We start from the raw sequence: 19,958 nt of genomic DNA, 5'->3' as shown, positions 1-19,958 counted from the left end.
AGTCCTTGCAGGAGTGTAGATTTAAACAGAGAACAATGTGTTTGCTGGCCTGGTTGCCGCTGCTGTGTTATTGACAGATGGTGAGAAAGCGCTGTTTCAGTGTGTTCTGGCTCTGGCGCTCAGATTACGAACACATCTTGCCTCATCATTTCCACACTCTGGGAACGTGACGAGAAAACAGCCACTGCTGATTTACTGCGCCAAGTGATTTTTATACAGCTGGGATAAAGCAGAAGGTATGGGTGTAAAGATTTACAGACATATTCTCCTATTAAATGTACAACCCCCTCTCCACTCCGCAGTTATTGGCACCACTGACCAAAAAAGCATCAAAAGTGCTGAAACACATTAAAATCTTTCAGTCTTAGACAGAAAGAAATGGAAAAATACAGCTTTTAAATTGATTACATTTATTCAGTGTTAAGAAATAATTGTTATTACCAGATTTCTGATGCCAAAATTATTGGCTGATTGATTATTGGCCTTTAAAAAAAATCCTATACCAGCTCATTTCTCATAGCCACTTTTCAAAATGGGAAAGATAGGAATACATATTATTCAAGTGTAGTAGAAGTGATTATAAGTCAGACAGTCTACAGAAAATTTTATTATGAGCCTACATTTGGCCTGATCTACAATCAGACCGTTTATTACAACAACTGGATTTGTGACAAAGTCTGATAAGTTTATCTTTGACGACGGAAAGTAAAGTAACATCTACAAAGCTTCCAGCTAACAGGAGCTTTGTTTCCATCCACTTGTCATGTGAATTTCAAGCAAATTTTTAAAATGTCACAAAAAAAAGCTAATTATGAGTTACCATCAACTGGCTACGAGGATATATGTGTAGAAAGTTAGTTTGAATTTGCCATTTCCATCAATCTTTTCTAATGCCATATTTCAAAATGTGGAAACTCAAAATTATGGAAACTCATTTTAGAGCACGTTGGTGTCACTAAGGCTCTAAAGCAACTACGATACACCATCTACATGCCAACTGGTTGTTTGGGAAAACATAAACACATTGAGCTCATTTAATTTTATTGGGAATTTTAGTACACCAGTGTGTGCTTTGGTCAGATGAGACTAAGTGTGTATTCACACCTGATAGTTTGGTATACTTGGTTTGATTTGGGACTGAAATTGTAACATTTATTAAATTTTCAGCTACTGGGTTTGTCTTTCACACTGCACTGCAACAAACAAACCAAACTAATGGTTTGGTTTATTCCCCTCCTCGCCCGTGGGGGTGCTGCACCAAGAACTGCTAAGGGAAACGTCACAAAAACCTCTGAAAAAGAGATTGACTGCAACTTCCTTCTTCAGGAAATGTTAACAAAAATGGAGTTTTGTTAGCATTTTGCTAAAATCTGCCAGATTTTAGCAAAAAATTTTAGCAAAAAAATTAGGATTTTTTTTTAGGATTTCTCTTTTGACTTTGGTAAGACTATGAACCGTTTCTCCCGCTACCATTAGACTCTTGCATTTGTTCAGGTTGTATTTACCCAGAATGCCCTGCGCTGTAGCTGCTTTTGGAGCGGACTCTGGTCTGCTTGGCATTCAAACAATGCCAGAGTTCACTTTAATCCAACTGAGACCAAGGTTCGTAGGAGGACAAGTGTTCGCTTTTTTGGTCTACATCAGAGTTTGATTGTGTATTTACATTTCCACAAACAAATTGGACTTTCAAGACAAATGGACTGGAGTTTGATTACAGGGTCTGAATTCACCCCAAGACTTATCTTTCTGGCCACAAAAAGTCCAGGTGGGTTTGACCAACTTTGCAAAATGTTGGCAAAAGTGGGGAGTCCAATTAGTTGAATTAAAACACATCTGTTAGGGACACCAAGTCCAAGACCACAGTCAGCGCTCCACTTCCTGTCTGAGCAATAGAAAAGGATTGCAACTGTTCCAAGATCGGAAAACATTGGTGTCAGAGGACGCGCTTTCCTCAGTAAGAAGGGAACAGAATAGAACATGAAATACCCACCAGGAGAGTAATTTACTTGTTAAAAATGTGAGCAAACCGAAGCATTGGAAAGTCCATCAGCTCTGCAACGGGAACAAATGCATGCAGAGAAAAGAGCCTGGCCACACATTCTCTGTTTTTCACTAATATAGCGCCAAGCAGAAATTATGACATACCCAAAAACATGTGGCTCTGTCGTAATGACTTAAAACAAAAAAAGCCATCCTGCAGTTAATCAGTTGAGAATCATATTCAAAGCTGAAGTATAAACTTGCTGGAATATCATTCCGTTCCCGGTTGAACTGGAGGGACTTTACATGAGACTCAGCTTACTATAAAATAGATTATGACCTAATTCATTTCAGTCTTACCGATGAGAGCAGCAGAGACCTCCCACAATATCACCTTTCGCCCCTCAGAGTCATATGACGGGCCTGGAGACTGGAACGCATCCTCGCCTGCTAAAAATATAAAGCCGCAGAAAGCAGGAATACTACGGCTCGTTACATAAGGACAAAGTGCGGCTATATGTGCCACATATATGGGACAGCCTGCTGAAGAACCAGCTCAGTCTGCAGAAATCAACAAGGGAGGACACTGTCGAGACACATGACAGAGAGGGATTTATAATAAATATGTAGGAACCAATCGTGACAAATCAATTATTGAAGTAATCGTCAACTAATGTAGTTATCGATTATCGTTAACTGGAGTATACAGGCTCACAGAGAAGGCCATTTGCTGGAAGAACAACATAGTTGGAGCAGTAATTAAGCCAAAACTTAAAAACATTTGCATTTAAGATAAAAACGACTGTCTGTAAATATGTTTTAGTCCTAAACTCCTAAACCAGCAGTTTTAGCTTCAGCTGGATCAGATTTACTAGATAAATAGAAATACATGATGCAAATGCAGCAACAGTATAAAAAAGGGTTAAGTGGTTACATAAAAATCTGAAGAATGTGCCACTATTTAACCCAATTAATTGTCAGAATTATCGATTAATCAATCAATTAATGAAATAATTGTCAGCTGCAGCCCTATAAATATGATTATGTCCCAGACTTTGAAACATGCACAATCTACAAAAAGATGATCAAGCCATCTTGAAATCATACTAGACTGTTTATGAACTGTTTTCTTGCAGATTTTTCTTCCTACAGGACACCATTTGCATCAAAATCCAAATAAAGGATATTTAGCGTCTCTCAAAAGTATTCAGATAAACTGAAGGTTATGTCATATAATAGTCACCAAATATTTCTCCATTTTGTTTTTATAAACTGGCTCAAAGTCAGTCAGTTTAAGCACAAACATCATCTTTTAAGTACTGTTACAAATTCTCAGACATGCAACGCAACAAGTTGAAAAATGTTCATCTTCTGTTGCTGCATAAAAAAATATACCCTTACTAGCTAGTTAGCTACCAAGGATATATTAGCAGCTAGTTAGGAGTAGCCTCAACTCTTCAGTTACAGAAGAACTTAAACTTTTGCTCAACAGAAAAGTCCCGCAAGAAAAGCAACTATGCAAGAATATGCGATTAAATAATCCTGTCGTGTAAATATTTAAGACCTGTGATTAATGTCAATTTAATTTAAGGACAACTTGAAGGATGCACAGAAACCCTGCATGAGTTCAGAGTTATGTAGAGTGATAGTTTCCTGCCACACATGGTGTTTTGTATGGAAATAATTGGATATCTGTGCCATCTGACCAGAACATTGGTTTCCTTGAGGATACTTTTTTTAATGCATTTGGTTACATAGGATTTTATTTAACAGCATTAGAGTACAAAAGAGCAACTGCATGCAACACTTTCAGATTTTCATTTATTACCACAGTTTGAAAACCATGCATCATTGTCCATTCACTTCTCAGTCTGTGTTGATTTATCGTCTAAAAACTTGACAAAATGCATTGAAGGTTGTGACTAATGGGAAAAATTTGGGGCACTAAACCTAAAACTCTCCTGTAGAGTGCTGCATAATCTCCCTTATTCTACACATGTAAATAATTATTGGGTTCCTCTAAAGGAGCTGCGCCCGCATGATGTAAAGCCGTGACTCACATCGCGTCTGACGTCCACAAATTAAAATCTGCTGCCAAATATTTGAATTTTCTGGCTAACTGCACTTTTCTGAATGCCAACTGACCAGAAACTCCAGGGGAACGCCCAGAGATCGAAGTCGAGCAGATTTCTTCTTTTCTTAATAAAAAGCAGGTATCTGATGAAACAATGAGCTATTCCTTCACACTGAATGAATTGTAATTCATGGATTGCCGAATAATAAATGTCGTAATCCACAAAACTGTGCAGACTGTTTATTCTTTTTTCTTCAGGATATATGAACATTTGGCAACAGTCTGACAAGATTTTAATTGGAGACTCAAACTTTAAACCTTGGCTCCACGACAACGCTTCCCTGCCTAAACTCTCTGACTTATATTCCCAGTTGGAGTTCTGGGAGGAGTGGGATAAGATGTCCAAGACCCTCAGGCCCTCAATCCACGTTCACAAGAGTTTTAGTTTGAGCCAAAGTGACAGGGGGAACGATTTCCAGCTGCCTCAGCTTCATAGAGAGAGAGGCCAATGAAAACCACCGAAGGGACTAAGGATGGAGGTTGTTGCGGGCCAGCCGGCCCGCTCTGCCGCAGCTGAATAGACATCCAGCACCCAGACAGCCGCAGCAGGGCAGACACGTGGAGGTGTGAAGGAATGCGCTCAAGAACATAAACATGAGCCGGTAGGAAGTCCAACATCTGCTTCTAGTTAGCAGAGAGCGGCAGGCCTTCAGTTCCTCTGTCTTCCTGCAACATCAAATCTTTACACATCACTTTTAATCAGATCTTTTTCCTTTTGAAGAAGTAATTTTGGGCTCAATCAACACCCAGAGATGCTGAAATGGATTAGATTCAAGTTCAGGGTAAAAAGTTAAAAGGGATAGAAAACGTCTTTTGAGACAGGCCAAAAAAAGCAACGCAGAAAAACTCATCCAGCTCCTCATGATTGTCTTCATCCCACCTATAATTACATCCATGCTGCATTCATTCAATCCTGCACAAGGGTTGCCAGATCTGGGGAACGAAATAAGCAACCAGGTCTACAAAATAAGCCCAAACGAAGCCAACATACTACACAACTCTGTAATATTCCTCCTGACTTTTCCTTCAAACATAGTCCATACATACATAGTCTTGTACATCTGTAAATAAATATTTATATCTCGTAGAGCACTTCTGGATAGATGCAAACTACATCTCGTTGCTTGTACTTGTGACAGTGCAATGACAATAAAGTTGAATTCTATTCTATTCTAAATTAAGAATAGTAATGTCTATTTAATGTCTGTAAATTTCCAGCAAAAATATCTGTGAAATCTTCTAGAAAAAAACAAGGAATTTCTGAGTTTATAAAGTAAAAAATTTGGTAGAAAAATCAGAATTTTGAGATTATTCTCAGAAATGTTCTAGAAAAAACAAGAAAATTAAAAAGTTTAAAAGGGTCAAATAGTTGCTAGAAAGAAACTCAGAAATTTTGAGATTAATCTTTGAAATTTTACGTTACAGATTCAGCTTTCAAGAGATATTGGAAGTTAAATTAGAAGCGGGTTGAGGGGACTGGTCAAAATTCAGCAGAGTTGCAGTGTTTAGCTGGTCAGAAAGGAAAGAAACACCGAAAACTTTAAGGTGATTGGTCAGATTTGTGGAAAAGCTGCGATGATTGGTGAAAACTGCTAGTCAAAATGTGTGAATTTTGAGTGAATTTGGATTAGTAGTTGCAACATTGCAGCTTCCTGCTGAGTGCAACAGGAGGTCTTCCCATCCCAGTTGTGTGTCCAGTATTAGCCTGGAGGAAATGCAGAGATCTGGGGACATTAAACACAAAGTCTCCATGAAACTCGATCTCACAGTCCAGCCTCGTGGTCTCTAGCTTGATCTTTTAATCTCCCGGCTGCCAGAAACCAGGACTGTAGCATCAATTGAGCCAGTTATTTATGCAAATACAGAAATTAGCTGCCAGCATTGCCTTTCCTTTCTTTTCCCTGAATCACTAGAATTTAACAGCAGGGAATTAAGCTTCATGCTTACAAACACCAGCAGAGGAATACAGACTTGATCACTGAAGAATCCAATAAAGCTCATAAATCCTTCCTCCAAGTGGGGAAAACTGAATCTGAAACACGCCAAGAAAGTCTATTTTTACTGCAGGTTAATTAAAACAAGACATTAATTACAGTCTCCGCATGTTCCATCTTGATGTAGAGATAGTAAAGAAGTATGAGAAAGAATAGGGGAAAAATGCCCTCCACCAGAACCAGAACTAGATTCATTCCCACTGTTTGTGTGTACAGATTATAGACTTTGCTGTTTGGGAAAAATAAAGGATTTTAGGACTTAACAAAAGTTAGATTTCCAATTCAAAAGCAAAGGCCACCCACTAAACAATGATACACCCTGCCTCTCTCCAACACTCTTTATTCTTTAAGCTAATTGCTGTTTGTGGACAGTATTCCCCAGAAACATGTCATCCGATTCTCACTTGTACTTTGGCAGCTTCTCTTTTATAACACAGCCTTTTCTTGGTCAAGATGACGACAAGTAAAAGACAAATCATTACTGTTGACAGCAGAAATGTCTGTTATCATTTCCATTTCAACTCTGCTCCTTAAAAACTTAAGGTAGAATATCAGGAAATGCAGAAACTCCCAGCTGCAGACAAATAAATTGAATATAGACACTTTGCAACATGACGTCACGCGAGCAAGATCCCAAAAAAACTGATGACTCCCATTGGTTTTAACTGCCAAGTTTAAATCTTCTATGTACACTGCAGGAACACAAAATCTAACCAAATATGTCTGTTTTTTAGTGCAAATATCTTAGGAAACTTAAAATAACACAAAGCTAGCTTATAAGTAACTTTTCAGCAAGATATAGGAGCTTGTTTTAAGAAGAGATGTTTAGAATACCCAAACATTCTGCTCAAGTAAGAGTAGAAGTACTTTTACATATTTTTACTCAAGTAAAAGTAAAAAGTATCCATCCAAGAAAATACTCAAGAGAAAAAGTATTTGGTAAAACGTCTACTCAAGTACTGAGTAACTGATCAAATTGTCAATCATTTAATATTTAAAATCAGATGGACCAAAATCTAAAGTTAAGTGGAAATTTTGGTATTTTAAGGACAAAAATTACAATAATTCATATAAGTAACAAAAACTAACAAAATCAGGCAAAAAAATGTTTTTCCCAAATCGGTTTCTTTCCAGAAATCCAGAAATTTTACTCAAGAGTTCAAATACCATATAAAATTACTAACTCTAAAAGTACTTTTTAAAAAATACTCAAGTAAATGTAACTAGTTACTGCCTAACTCTGGTTTTAAGTAAATACTTCCTTAATGATAAAAAGTACTGGTTTATTGGCAGATTATTTCACTTGTAACATTGGAACAATATGTTGTAATAAGAAAAATAATCTGCTAATAGAACTAGTACTTTTTCATCAATATTAAGAAATTATTGACTCTAAACAAGCTGCTATATCTAACAGAAAAGTTGCTTCCAAGTTAATTTTGTCTTATTTCAAGTGTACTGAGACATTTGCTCTTGAGACTAGACCAAAAATACTTGGCAACATTTTGTGCTTTTGCAGTGTACGCATGATGTATAAAAGAAAAACGGATGCAGTACTTTGCCAATAATTGTCAACATTCCAGCTCGATAAAGTCTCAGTGTCACATTTCACAAATCAGCAAAAAGTTTTAATAAAAATGAAAAAATAGCAAGAGAGAGGGAAGTAGGTCTGTTATGCTAACTTTACTTTTTTTTTTTTACTTTATTTATTGGAATTTGGCACTCTTCACTCTCCATACAGAAAAAGTCATTTGCCTTACATCACAGAGGACTCCATTATCATTACTGCAGTTTGTATTCAGTCGTTTGCAGAGTTGTCTCCCTGCCAGCCTCACATAGCGGCCACAGCCATTTGTTTAAACAGAATTAGATTGTAGCATGTTGATACACTTAGAAAGAGTCATTGTTAGTGTTTCTAATGAGTTATCGATCGGGGAAGTTGAAATTTGCGAGGATCTCAGAGAAGCTGCGGCGTTCTCCGTGTATTCGGGGAAACGAGATGCCATGTTGCAACAAACTTGCGGTATAAACAATGATTTCGTTCACACAAATAAACAAAACTGTTTGAACGGGCTGAGAGCTTTGGGTCTGATTAAGTCACAGCGATGATTTTCCCAGAGGAAAACATCCAATAGGGCATCCGAGGCCAAATTCAACAAGACTTCGTTACAATATGTACATTACAAACTATAACCTTGAACCGTCTGTTGTCTTGCTGATTAATCTTAGCTTAACCTTTCTTAATAGCATTTTTCCTCATCTAAAATAAACCAATGTTATGTTTTGGATTAATCACGAATAATCGTGATTAGTCAATAATTAAAATGATCTTCAACTAAGTTAGTAATCGATTACTCGTTTACTGAAGAGTACAGACTCAAAAAGATAAGTTATTTGCTTAAAACAACAATGTACTCTGAGCAGTAATTAAGACAAAAGTGCACAGAAAATAAATACATTTTGCATTTAAGATTAAAAAAAATTGATTGTAAGCTTATCCTACCCAAACCTCTACAAGTGGAATAGTTTTTAGCTTCACCTGGTTTAAATTCTCATTTAAAGCACCTGCTGCCGTCCCATTTATAGGAATTGAATTGCTTGTTTAGCACATTTTAATGTATCTCTAGTATTGTATATAAAAGGCTGTGGTTATGCGGTTAAATGAAAAATCTGCAGCAAGTGCTAGTTTTTTTACTCAATTAATCGATTGTCAGAATAATCAATTACTAAAATAATCATAATGTTGCAGCCCTAGTTTGAAGGAGTCAAAGCGACGCTCCCAAACTTGAAAATACTGTACCAACTGTTAAGCATGGTGATGGCAGCATCATTCTGTGCACCTACAGTAACAGGTAATGATTAATTTAGTTATTGATTATTCTGATTAACCTCTTATTTTTTGATCAACAAACTAATCATTAGATAGCAAATGGCTAGTAGGCGATTTTTTTAACCTTGTGAAATTAGAACATATTTAAAGATTTAGATGTTTTTTTATCTTGACTGCAAAATGTATGTAATTTTTGTACAGTTGGGGCTTATTTATTGTTCCGAGTGTGTTGTTATTTCAGCAAATGGCCTTTTTTGAGCCTCAAAAAAGGCAGTCATTAATTGATTACTAAATTAGTTGACAATTATTTAAAAAGAATCAACTAATCACAACTAATCTGATTAATCGTTTCAGTCCTGATTAATCGTAGTAGTCCAATCATTTTCATTGGACTACTACGATGCAGTAGTCTAATGAAAGCCAAGAGATTTTAGTCTGAAATGTAAATTTGAGTAAATAATACATTTTTTATGCCTTTTGAGTTTCCATAATCGATTAATTTGATTAATCGTTCCAGCCCTACTAGATGTTCTAACACGACAGTGAATGAGAGAAAAATCAACTGTTATTTCAGACTAGTGCAATGAATAGTTTTTTTAAGTACTAAAGTTGTACAGTCATACCATTAAAAAAAATCCCCAAATAGATGTGATATTTATGCACATTATGACTATACTTAGCTATCATTTTCAGACCAGAAATTATTTCTGTTGACATGGTAAATAAATAGTTGGTTTCTAAACACAACAAAATAAAAATAACTGCAAGTTGAAAACAATTTTTCAATCCTCACTAGACTGTTGCTCAATCTCAGCAGTTCTTTGAGCTCCAGCTGCATCCAACCCAGTTTCCTCAGCCAAATTTCTCAGTAATTTTAATAACCCTTGTGTTTTGTTTTAAGCTAAAATTATCACCAGCTAGAACAAGCTGTTGTTGCTTCCACATGGGAATCGCTTTATGGTGTCGCAGTCGTTTCATAACGAGACAACCTGCTGAGAGAGGAAGGAGCTTTCCACATCAATTCTGAATGCGTCAAATGAAAACAAGAGGAAGTTTGATACGAGAGCGCATCTTCTGACCTACAAAAAAATAAAACCCATGCCTGCAATTAAGATTTTTTCATAGCAGATCTAATTTTATTTTTAAAAATGTTCACTTTAATTTCTAAAAAGAAATTACAAATGACAGAAAATATTTTCAAAAAGTGGATTTTATTTCAATCCTTCCTTCTGGGAGTTTTATGACGGAGAATTAGGGTCAGGCTACACATTCTTTTTGTCTAACTATGAGTATAGTTATCAAAAACACTGAAATACTTCGTTGTAGATTTGACCAGAATTAAAGTCCAAATAAACAGAAGATGTAAAACACGTTTGTTAAACCAGACAGCGCCTCTGGAGGCGATGACATCACTCTGAACTATGGAAACCCAAGGAGAGCATTGGTGGAAATATCCCCATTTTCCAAATATTAAATCTTCAAAAACCAAAAATTTGATTAAACGATGGAATCAATTAATCTCCCAGCCATAGTGTTCACAACAAACCTAAAGATGCACCAATCCGATGTATTAGTCCCAATATTGAAAAGAAATCCAGATCAGGTATTTGTGACAATGTGACCAATCTATAAGAGTGGATCTATTCAGTCTTGTTCTATGGTTTGCAGTCTGAGTGACGTCATGCTTTATTATTTATTTTACATTATATTTAGTATAATGCTCTTTCTGAACCATATGAAAGAAGGTTCTTTTTAAGTTTTACCAAGGTAGTCAACCTATTGTTTTTGTCAGTTTCTTTATTATTCATTTACATTGGCTGTTCTACTCCTAATTGCACTGACTGAACAAATTAAAGTTGCACTGTATTTACATGTTTGACCAAGTTTGGGAAGCTAAGCTAAGTGTGCTGTACTGGGGTAGGGTTACCAAATGAATTTGTAACTCAGTACATTTATGTCTGTACTTAAAGAAACTAAATGTTTTAAGTCAACTCAGCTCTATTTTTCTGTATCAAATTGGTATCGGACAATACGAAACTTCAGATATTGGTCAAAAAGGTGGATCGGTGCATCCCTAAACAAACCTCCATGTTTTTTCTTGGAATCATTTTAAAAAGAAACGGGTCCTTTTGGCCCGTTCTGCAGAATGATACTGTGTATAGTCAGCTTGTTTTTCCGCTTTGTTTGTGTTCAGTGAATACTCGGGATGTGGAATAACGTGCCACCGCGCGCCTAAGGAATTAAAACCCATCCCAGCCACCAGAGACGGACAGACAGCAGGTTTTATCAAAGAATCTGGGTTACCTTGAGGCTTCAATTACCTGAGCAGACACAGTCTAGCTGTCTTGCCAGCTTTTTTTGATGTTTCACTCACCGCTGTACATCCTGCACAACCAGGTCAGGCAGTGACATTGCACGCCATTTGGCCTTTTTCAGTCAGACAGCATTCCTTCATTTCCAGTATGACCTTTATTTTCTCTCTGGCATTATAAAAAGACAACCCTCTGCCCTCTGGACATTAACAGTTCGACAGAAGGTCAACGACTTGACCAATGTACAGAAAAGCAACACAATCTTCCAATCTCAATGAGATTAAAAGTTGAAAAACAAAAGGTTTGCATGTATAAAGTAAAGGTTACGTCTTTGAGGTTTTAACCCCTTCAGACCTGATGTCCACTGGAATTGACATGATATATTTCTGGGTTTCAACAAATAAAAAACAGGGATTTTGCCATTTGAGTGATTCTTGCTACTGACTAATTTCTTATTGACCAATGACCAATAAGACATTGGTCAGTATGTCTTATATTGACCACTTGCATTTAACTACTAGTAAATGTCACTAGTTACATTTACTCAATTAAATTTACTTGAGTACCTTTTTTGAAAAAGAACATTTCTTTTAGGAGTATTTTTACTACGTCGTATTTTTACTTTTATTTGAGTACTTTTATTATGAAGAAGGTTTCCCCCAGAAAACTGGCTAACACTAGGAGTACTAGGTTTTCGACTTCTCCCCAGATTTACTGAAACAGATCCAAAAGGCCCTGAGTCCAAACTGACAACTCTGATGGCTCGAATTAGCATTCTTCTGTAGTCGGGGCGCTCGGGGAGTCATTCATCCAGCGGCCCATCGTGTTTTTGAGTTTAAAAATGTTTAAAGTTGACAGGAAACCTGAAAATATCACTTGATAATTATGTCTTATTGGAAGATTAATACCTGAACACCATCTATAAAGTCTTAAAAATGCAAACATTAAAAAAAAAAAACGTGTGCCAGTAATATTAGAATTTGGCATCAGACAAGCGTTGCTCTGAAACCAGAGAAGGGGAGGAGTACGTGTCTATTTTACATTAAAAATTATAAATTTAACTTCATGGTAGCCTATTAAAATTGCTTTTGTAATTTTAAATATTTCCAGTGATAATATTTGATGTTATTTTGAAACTATTTTCCATCATTAAATTGCAGGAGTTTTTTCAAAGCTGAATGTCCATTCCAATGGACATCAAAAGTTGGAGTATACAAACCAACATGCAAAGAAAAAAAGTATCTGTAAACATTTTATAGCTTATTTGCAGTTCCATGAGTCATTTTTCTTTATTTTTATGTTTTGTGAGAGCACAAACGCTGGCTTTCTTAAACTGCTTGTAAAATAATAATTTCTTTTTATTTTAATGCTGAATTGGAGTAAGATTTAAGGTTGTTTTTTTTTGCTCTATTGATAAAAATCAGGTCTAAGTTGAACAGCTGCAGGTTGTTTCCTGACAATACAAGAGATCTGAAAGGGCTTTCCAGCCTGTGAAACATAGAAAAATAATATTAGGCAAATGAGTAAGGAAGGAAACCCTCTGCTCTCTCTGAAGCTCTAAAAGCAGTTTCTGTAACGCCTGATACATCAAACAGATGGGATATTTTCTGCAGGTCCTCTCATCCAGGACAGTGGGTCTTTTGGAATATAAATTCATTTTAAAATTATTTGTTTTTCTTCTTCTATGTCACAATCATATGTTTTGACAAAAAATCACAGTAATATACAATAAAGTTAGTAGCTGCAAAGTGAGAAACGGTGAAAAAGTCCCAGAGTTCGAATACTTTGGAAAAACCCCTTGGGTTAGAAAATTAGTATATTTAGTTCATATTTTGCCAATAGCATTATAGTATTACTTCCTTTTTTAGCCAGTTATGTTACAGAACATTCTTCCTGTTTTAAACTGTGGCTGGAAAAAGGGGGATTTCTCTCTTATTCTGTATTATTTTATACAGATTTGATTATATTTTGATCCTCTAATCAAATTTTGAGCAACTTTATCTGTAGAGAGTGTGAATGTGTTTGGCTGTTTGGGGGGCCAGTAGAGCTCAGCCCACCCAGGGCACCATTCATGTCAGAACCGCCGCTGCTCTAGATTTGCTTCAGTGATGGAGTTGATGAGTTTCTGTTCTGCAGCGCTAATTTGACACACATCTTCAACTTTCACATGCTTACTATTTACTACGCTTAATTTGCATAAATTCCACCCTTGTAATGCATCGCTCCTTTTAGCCCACACCAGTTGAGAGCTTTAAAAATATTGTTTTCCACTCACATACTTTACAGTCTTAGCAACAAATCACTCAACACATGCAATCAGTGCAACTTCTGCACCAGATTACATATTCTCTGACGGGAAAGCTAATGAAAAACATAAAGAGATGTTCAGGTTGTGGAGTGTAGAAAGGGTAAGGGAATATTTGGGGTTATTTTTAGCTCTGATCTGCACGCTTAGCGGGTTTAACACCGGGTGACATCGGGTTTGATGTGCTTTGGCTGCTAAATTTATTGAAATTTAGATTCTCCTAATTGATTCGATTCAAACAACCTGTGGATTAACGTTCGACTCCAGGCTAAACGTAAGAAAGGAGGGCTTGGTTATATAATGAGGATAAAATCAGTGGCACAATGAACACGTCTAAACAAACCGACATCGCTAGCATAACGTGCGTTAGTCCTGAGCCGCGGCGGCAGCTGTTCGGTAAATCCCTCCACAGTCTCCCAGTAACGGTTCATCACTCCCTACTTACCCGCTTGTGAAACGTCAAATCGGTCCTCACACGGAACTTCACTCGGTGGTTTACCGGAGTAGAGGCATTACTGTTGCGGGGTGAAGGTGCGCTGCTCGCGCGGTTGGTTTTATTCTGCTTTCCCTCGGAGTCTTTCCGTTACTCCCGCGGTAAGAGCGGCTGCCTCCTCTGTCAGTCACGGAGCCGAGCCGGCTGAGCGCTCGGCCGCCATCTTGGTTTTGATGGGAGTCCGCCGACACACACACACGTTCATGTTTACATCACTTCAGAGGACATCCCAGTTACCCACCGGCACAGGGGCGAGTATAATGTGCGAGTGTTCGGGGTGCCTTATACCCCCAGCTTCTCAGCATTTTACTTTTTAAACCTGGATCCTTCTGGTCTACAAATAAACTCTGCTGGGAACTTCTTGTTTTGTTCATTAAGGGAAAAAATGCAAACAGTTATTGATCCATTTCTCTAAGCCACCGACTGATACACAGTAATCAATGAAGGTGAGCTGGTCAGATCCTGATGCAGCAAAGCAACTTAAACCCCAACACTTCCAATTCAAGGTTCTTTTTCCTGATTGATGTCTTTGGTTTCTGCCAAATATATCCTCTGTTCTGCTGTTCCAGTAATTCAGCTTCAAACTCATAAATCCAATTCAAGAATATTATATTCTCTCTCAAAAACAAATTCAATCTCCTTCTGATTGTACTTTAGGTTGTTTTTCTTTTTCAATCTGTAAACATCCACTTTTAAAGATTGTGGAGGAACGCGATGTGTTCAGTATTTATATCATAAACATAATAAATTTTGTCAATCTCAAGTAGATTTATTGTTCCCTTCAGAATCAGAAAGACAAATTTAAAATCTCTGAGGCAACTACTTGATATAATTTTTTAAAATTATTGATCTGGTGATCCATCAGCTGCAGCATAATCTCAGCTCGGTTACCTGTCCAGCTTTGGTGGAGGATCATGTCCAGTTTAGCAATGATCTGCACCAGTTGAATGAAAAGTCGTAACCTTAATGCATGTATTTGGACACAGTATCAAGTTATATATCCAAAAGTTTGTTATTGAAGGCATAATTACAACCCTTCCTGAATTATAAAAGGTTTTTATTCTCATAGAATCCTTCTTCCGGGATCACAATTAATTATATACATTTCAGTTTCTAAGCAGCAATAAAATATTACAGTAAACTTCAATGGATTTTAGGAAGCATCTAGACAGTGACTTTGCAGCAATCCCTCCTCCTTAACATGTGTGTAGTTACAGTAGATGGTAGATTGTCAAGTCGCTGACTTTACCACAATCCCCCATACTGAGCATGCACATGATAACAGTGGAAAGGAAAACTCCCTTCTAACAGCAGAACCTTGCGTATAACCAAATAATTTAGCTTCTTTCTTATTCTTTTTTTATATATCTTCTTAAATATTTATTTTATCCTTGTTAGTGTGCTGAATGTTCTGTGAAACATTTACTTTTATAAATTACAAACCATCCGTCAGAGAAATAAAGTAGTATAATATTTTTAGTAAGAAGTCACTTTTGTGCCAAAACATTCATTAGATAAGCAAATCCACATTAACTTAGAAAATAGCTGTAATCTCTGTGATTAATATTGTTACCTGGGATATATCGCTTCTAAAAGGACATTTTTCACATATTTTAAAGGAAACTTAAACTAACTTTACATAGAAACTGTTAGAAATTGTTAGAATAATTCACAAGTCTGCATTTAGTTGTTTGAAACAACTAAATGCTGATTAAAAAACAATTTCAGAATAAAATGTTTTTTTCTCAAATGGCTAGAATAAAGAGCTGAGGCAAAAAAGAACACTTTATGAAGTCTGTTACCACTTAAAAATACAATAAAGCCTGGCTCCTTGAAGACAAAGAAGAAGGCATTTCCAGAGACTCAGAAAACACCAAGTTTTATTTATTTTTTACATTTCTATTTCTAATCATTATTCATGCAACCCAAATGGAGGCTTTCACAATGCTTTTAGTCCAAACAAGACTCAGAATTGCTGTACTGTTGTAAATGAGGAGAAATTCACAGATATAATATTTTATTAGCTGGTGACTCACATTTTTTGTCACCAAAGTAAAGTGATGAAGCTGAGTAATTTATGTCCCCAGCATCTGACTGCACACACACAAACACACACACTTTTTCCCCAGCAGGAGGGAGCTCACATAATCTACCTGATGCTGACAATGAAATTACCTCAAGTCCTATTTGTTAATGAAACTGACCTAATTCTGGGTTTAATTAATGATGTAAACCCAGATTGTGTAATACTTTCCCTTAAACTTGATTTTCCTATTTTAAAGTGACAGATTGTTCCGTGTCTCTTGAGGATAAACAACCCAATCAGTCAAAGGTTTGCAGGATTGTGTCATTTATGCAGACCGTTTCAAAGCACAGCCACAATTTCCAAGGCTCCTTCTGGACTAAGTGCATCAGACAGAGCAGATAAATAAAATAGGAGCGGCTTACAAGGGCAGACAGTGCTGAGGAAAACGTCAGACAGTGAGGACAGCTTTTTCTCATGCTCACTTGTCATTCTGCATCAAAGTAAATGAACCCCAATGTTTGGCATAGACCATCATGACAGAAAACAGAAGTTTTTCCATTTTTAATTTTGGAGCCTCCCTTCTAACAGCAGAACCTTGCGTGTAACCAACTAACCAACCGTGTAAAAATGTCCCATCTGGCGGTTGTGAAGTAAGCAGGACAAACAATAATAGGTAAGTGTAGAGGGATGAAGTTTTGTACGAATATCTAATAAAAAGATTTTTCACATAGTAGCAAATGGACAGTCTAACCCCAGTGTTTCCCCAATGTAGTCTAAAAGTTGTCACACCCTAGATGCTTTTCACTTTTAAAGGTGGCCTATTGTGTTTGCTTGAACAGGTTAGAATATGAGCGATACAAAACATGTTCATCACATATTTTGCACAAAATCCCTCTGAGATAATAAGATTTTAGTTTGATCTTTAAGCTGTTGTAGGGCATCTTGTCACTTTAAATCCAAACAAGTTGCTGCTGGCCACGCCCCCCAAATCAACGTTTACACTCACTCGCAAAAATGGCTGCAAATAAATGTGAAATTATACAACCATACATCTTTGAAAAACAGAAAAGCCTCCTGTGCAACCTACAAGAAAACAGCAAATGGTTTCTGGATGGTAAGTCAACAACAAAACACTTGTCTTTTCCAACAGCCATTATACAGCGCATACAGCTGTAAAACCAGCTGACCAAACGTGTTGGGATTTGGCTTCGGTTGCTTGGTAACGGGGTGGGCTTTGCTGGGGTTGCTAGGTAACGGGGCTAGGATTGGCTAGGGCTTCTCGGTAAGGGTTGTAGTCCTGGTTGGATTGTGACTTAACAGTCAGGAGGTTTTTGAAACACCAAAAAACATGAACTTACTGCCAAGAACTGACTGGGTGTTTAGTTTTTTTTTAAGCATTTGGTTTGTTTTTAGAAGCAGTAGAAACCCAAGTTGAAGTACAAAAATGAGAAAAATGCAAATTTAATCGGTCCCATTTAACATTCCTCAATATATTTTATTAACAGAGCAGCACAAATAACCATATAATTGTGAAATTAAATGAAAAAGATTTATGCTCTTATTTATTTTATACAAAAATCTTAAAAGTGTATTCATGCAGCTCCTCTTTATACTTTGTTTAGGGGGGATTTGCAGCAGGTATATCTGCGAGTCTGTCAGTCATGCCTTATGAACCATGCTCATCTCCGCCTTTCCTGTAACGATAAGTTGTTTCTCTACCAATAGCACATTTAGCAGTGAGTGGATAAGGTTGATTGACTACACTAAATCCTGCCTCCTGGCTCCGATTGGTTGGTTTTGGTTTGCACTGGGAGAAGCCAGAGGACCTCCATTTTTTTTCACAGATAATCTGTTTCATACGATGACGACAAGAGGTGGGCGGAGTACCCAAAGATTTTAATAAGAGTAGAACTACTTACTTACTAATAAGTAAGTAGTTCCTACTACTTACTTGTTAGTAAGTAGTAGGAAGTAGTTCCTACTTCCTATTAGTAAGTAGTAGGAAGTAGTTCCTACTTACTTATTAGTAAGTAAGTAGTTCTATTTAGTAGATAATTTTTATCAAGTAAAAAGTGGCCGTCCAAGAAATTACTCAAATAAGAGTAAAAAAAGTATCTGGTAAAAAGTTTACTTGAGAACTGAGTAATTGATAAGAATTATCATTTAACATTTAAAAATTACATAATCAGACAGACCAAAAATATAGAGTTAAGTGGAAATATTGGTATTTTAAGGACTGAAATGACAATAATTTCTATAAGTAACAAAAGATAACTAAATCAGGCAAAAGAACATTTGCCTGATTTCTTATTGATTTTTTTCAATAAAAAACTTACAAAACTTTAACAAAAACTGCAGCTATGTTTCTGTGTCTGGTGGATTTCTGGTTAAAACATGTTTGTTTTTCATTCAGTGAAAGACAAACATGTCTGGATTTTTCTGGAAGAAAATCAATAAATTTTACTCAGGTAAGAGTATAGATACTTCATAGTAAAATTACTCAAGTAGAAGTAAAAAGTACGTCGTAATAAAAGTATTCCTAAAAGTAAATTTTTTCAAAAAGGTTACTCAAGTAAATGTAATGAAGTAACTAGTTACTATCCAATTCTGGTCACGACATAATCCAAAAATATTTTTCTTTTAGAAAGCTTTAAGTCTGAACAAATCTGCTCTTATTTTACCATAACACTTTTGGAATAAGTGGCCTGGTTGTTGAAGATGTTGGAGACTTTTCCTCCCATCTTGTTCTACCCCGCAGCATCTTGGGAGTGACTCACTGCTCAGGGCTGTTCAAATTAATAACCATAAACGAAAAACTAACAACGCCTTCCAAATGGCCTTCAAGCCCCATCCTGATCAATGCTAAATAAAATTATTGTGACTATTTATGAGATGGTTGGCATGCAGCAGCTGAGTTTATTTTGTGTTGGAGGGCTGTGTGTGTGATGAAGCTGGCTCAAGCAGCTTGGTGGAGGTGGAGTGCTGGCAAAGTCTTTTCACACATATGTGCAGTCATAAATCTATTACATGTGTGCTATATGTTTTGTTCTCAAAGGTTAGATGTTAGAAAAAACTGAGACTGGATTTTCACAGTTTCCACAAGACAAACAATCTGAAATTTTCTGCAAAGGCTGTTTTATTGGAGAGCTGAGCATATTTAGACAAATCTGTTGTGCTGCTGCAGTCATTGTAATCTAAAGATTACTGCTGCCATCTGCTGTCTTCTGCAGCCCAATACATGAAATTAAACTCCACATATAAGGTTTTTGTGAAATGCAATACCTAAATATTGATATTTTCAGGCCTAATATGCCAAATAAACACAGATGCACCAAAAGGTATCTTCATATAACCATGTTTTAGCAGATAGAAGCGGATAAATCATTTGTCTCTATTTTTTACTATTTGTTAAAAAGGTCACTATGTCATGACATCATAGTATGATAATCTGTGAAAAATGTCTATGCCTTCTCCCAGTGTTAACTAGAAACAACCATTCAGAGACAGGAGGAGCCTCTTAGCGCTGTCAATCATGCCCATGTACACACAGGTTTTTCCATAATCAGGTGATGCCTTTCTCTGTCTGATGCAACTTTGTGAAATGTTGAAAAAGAAAACAAAACAATATTAGTAAAGTAGTAACAGTATTGTTACAAATAACTGTCAGTAGGGACTATCATCACAATCTTGAAGCGTCTGGGTGTTGATTTTCCTAAGTTTAAATTTTAATTATCGCCTTGTTTATTTACTTCTGTTCACACACACACACACATATATATATATATATATATATATATATATATATATATATATATATATATATATATATATATATATATATATATATATATATAATGATAATAAAGCTTCTATTTTTATAAGGT

At 36.4% G+C, this 19,958-nt stretch overlaps 1 protein-coding gene across 4 annotated transcripts in view; it reads right to left on the bottom strand.

The window, feature by feature from the left end:
* Positions 1–14,217, bottom strand: part of LOC102224255 (C-myc promoter-binding protein-like) — a 71,575-nt gene extending 57,358 nt beyond the window's left edge. For all 4 annotated transcript variants that reach the window (XM_023332505.1, XM_023332506.1, XM_023332507.1 and 1 more), the window contains exon 1: positions 14,001–14,217. The gene's annotated coding sequence lies outside the window, so the exon portion shown is untranslated. The remainder of the gene's footprint in view (positions 1–14,000) is intronic.
* Between the last annotated feature and the right edge of the window lie 5,741 nt (positions 14,218–19,958).

The sequence above is a fragment of the Xiphophorus maculatus genome, chromosome 4 (genome assembly GCF_002775205.1).
Source record: "Xiphophorus maculatus strain JP 163 A chromosome 4, X_maculatus-5.0-male, whole genome shotgun sequence".
NCBI lineage: Eukaryota > Metazoa > Chordata > Actinopteri > Cyprinodontiformes > Poeciliidae > Xiphophorus > Xiphophorus maculatus.
Note: the sequence above shows the minus strand (reverse complement) of the source record. Positions and strands in the feature narration are given on the sequence as shown.